This window comes from Urocitellus parryii, chromosome 2, assembly GCF_045843805.1.
Source record: "Urocitellus parryii isolate mUroPar1 chromosome 2, mUroPar1.hap1, whole genome shotgun sequence".
NCBI classification, from domain to species: Eukaryota; Metazoa; Chordata; class Mammalia; order Rodentia; family Sciuridae; genus Urocitellus; species Urocitellus parryii.
The window spans coordinates 138,072,277-138,075,161 of record NC_135532.1 but is presented as its reverse complement, the minus strand read 5'-3'; the positions used below and the strand labels follow the sequence as shown (position 1 = coordinate 138,075,161).

Here is a 2,885-nt window from a genome sequence, read left to right as displayed (position 1 = left end):
TTTCATGGGACCTCTGTGTTATATCCCACTTACAAAACTACTGGCATTCCCACAGTAAAATGTAATGCCTTAATTTTTTTTCCTTAAATAAGAAAATAAAGAGATATCTCTTAAGATATAAGCTGCTTTTGCTGCATTTTTGGTGGTAAGAATAATAATGTTTGGATTTTTTAATAGGCTTTTAAGGCCTTTGAGATAATATGATGGCAAAATACAATGTTAAAGGTTACCAGTAGAATTCGAATTGTGCAGTTTTTCTTTGTGAAGTCTACTCTCTTTTTCTTTAAAAATATCATGTAGAGAATGCCCCTCCAGGGAAGGTCTCAGAGGATTCTGGAGGGCTGCAAGTTTCTGGCTCTTTGCTGTAAATTTCAACCCTATCCTGCTGTCTTCCAGCTCCATCCCATACACAGCCTTCAACTCCCTTGTCCCATTAGAAAACCCTGTGCATGAAATTATTCCATAAAGCCCCTTTTTCAGTCTTATTTCATCTGCATTAAAATTGAAAGATCTCTGCAAGGAATAGGATAGGGGACAAGTGACTTTCCTACTTTAAAAAAAAAAAAATAGTTGTATGTTTTTTCAGCTGCGTTAATTCAAAGTTCAAAAGAAATGTTTTCTGGAATTGCCCCTGGGAGAAGCAAATCTAGTGAAAGGAGACTCAGGACATGTAGGAGGGAGGCAGGGGGTTACTCATCGCCTCACATTGGAGCAACAGACAGGCCTGATGATCTCTGTTCAACCCAAGAGTCCCGGAGGGGGCAGGCAGTCTATCTGTTGAAATTAAGGTAAAATTGACATAAACCCTTCTTTCCAATCATTCTGGAAGTTCTGGAGGAGGTGAGGTATTTATGATTTTTTTTCTTGATGTCTTCTGTCTTTAAAACAAAGCTTATTTGCTTCAAATTAAGCCAATCCATAGATTATCCTGTCTTTGCTCACTGGCTGTCCATGTTCTCGACTTGCTTCTCAGACCCATTTTCTTCATTTCCATACATGTGGGGAAAAAAAGCACCCTGTGGGTAGTTTCATAGCACAATAATATGAACAGTTTAAAATGCAAATTAGATAGCTCAGGTTTTAAAAATGTACCTGTGTCATTTCCACCAATCTGAATGCTGACTTTCCTTAGACATCTCCTTCCCTCCCACCTCCCCAATCTCTCCTTCATCTCAGGACTTCATTTCTTTGAAGAACAGTTTTCAGCTCATCTCCTTCCTACCTAATTCTTTCAGTCCTCACCTTTCTTTTCTCAAACATGAAGCCAAAAAATATTCTTTTCTCAGAAGTAATTCTGGTGCCAAATTGTAAAATAATACTCTTTTCAACTTACAAGTTTATTTCTGTCTTAACATTAGTACCAATAATGCACCAGAGAACAGTTTCAAGCTCAGGGTAGCAAGGAGACAGAATCCTTAGTGGAATGGAGTGTGTGGAAGGCAGAAGGGGGACCAGATGGGGGGAAAAGGGCGTGGAAAGGGCACAGTCACTCTGGAAACAAAACATGCCACTCAGCACAACGCAGCTTAGACTTGTCCCTGATGCCTGCAGCCACTCTCTATTTCCTCTTATGTCCATTAACTCAGGTTCTTGATTTCAAGCTTTTTTTTTTTTTAAATGAGAATTGTGTCTTAACAAATTTTATTTTGCTCCTGTCTCCAGGTCCCTAAGTGTCGCCTTTCAGAATGACTTTTATCACCTCCTCTCCACCAGCTAATAATATTTTCTCTCTACAGATTCTTGCATTATGACTCAGGATCATAACCTCCTGTGAATCATGTATTATTAAATCTCTTTTCCAGCAGCTGAGATTAGAATAAAGAGAAGTTAATAAGTTGCAGGGAGTCACAAAATGAGTCATTAGAATCAGGGACAGAATTCAGACACCGTAGCCACAAGTCCTGCTTCTCCAAAGACCTGTCGACTGCATATTAATTTTAACTTTTGTGCAAAAAAGCCGAATCATGCTCTTCTCTTCTGTCATACTTCCTGCTCATGCAGGAGTCAGTGAGTACTTCTTTGTCTTTCTCTCCTATTTCTGTCTGTCTGCCTATTTATCTAAATAATTTTTAAAGGAATTCATGAATGCTTCTAGAAACTTCTGTTTTACATGAAGATCAAATGTGTATTTTTTCAAGAGTGAAAAGGACTGCATCTGAAATAGCAAAATACTGCTGTGTCAAAATACTGCTGTCAGCAGCTTACACGCTGCTGATATGCATTCTTTCAGCTTAAGCCCATTACTGGATGCTTTTTATCTCAGGTTCCTCCATCTAAGGTGCCTTTTCTTAGAAGAAGATTTGGAAAGAGAAAGCTGGAGCCATACTCATGGGTATGTCCACCACTTGGAGAATGGTAAGAAAGAATTAACTGAATTAGAAAGAAAAAAAAAAACACTCAAAATATGCCAAAGCCAAAGTTTGCTTGGGGAGTGTTTATTTCTGAACCTCTACTGGTCACATTGTATGAAGAGTATTATATATCAACACTTCTCCTTATTTCTCAGTGTTATGTTTCAGATCTAAGGTGTCCCCCAAAAGCTCATGTGTGAGACAGTGCAAGAAAGTTCAGAGAAGAAATGATTAGTTTGTAAGAGTCTTAACCCAATCAGTGAGTTAATCCCCTGGTAGGGATTAACTGAGTGGTACTTGAAGTTGTAGGGTGTGGCTAGATGAGGCATGGAGGGGCATGACTTTGGGTGTATATTTGTATCTGATGAGCTGAGACTCTCTCTCTCTCTGCTTCCTAATCACCATGATGTGTGCGGCTTTCCTCTGCCTCCCTCTCCCACCATGATGTTCAGCCTCAACTAGAGCCCTGAAGAATGGAGCCAGCTTTCTATGGACTAAGACCTCTGAAATCATGAACCCTCAAATAAACTTTTC

At 39.3% G+C, this 2,885-nt stretch overlaps 1 long non-coding RNA gene across 1 annotated transcript; it reads left to right on the top strand.

The window, feature by feature from the left end:
* The first annotated feature begins 1,863 nt into the window (after positions 1-1,863).
* On the top strand, positions 1,864-2,885 carry LOC144253283 (uncharacterized). Its single transcript, XR_013343254.1, has 3 exons — positions 1,864-2,007; positions 2,264-2,355; positions 2,804-2,885. It is a non-coding gene; the product is annotated as an uncharacterized LOC144253283 (long non-coding RNA).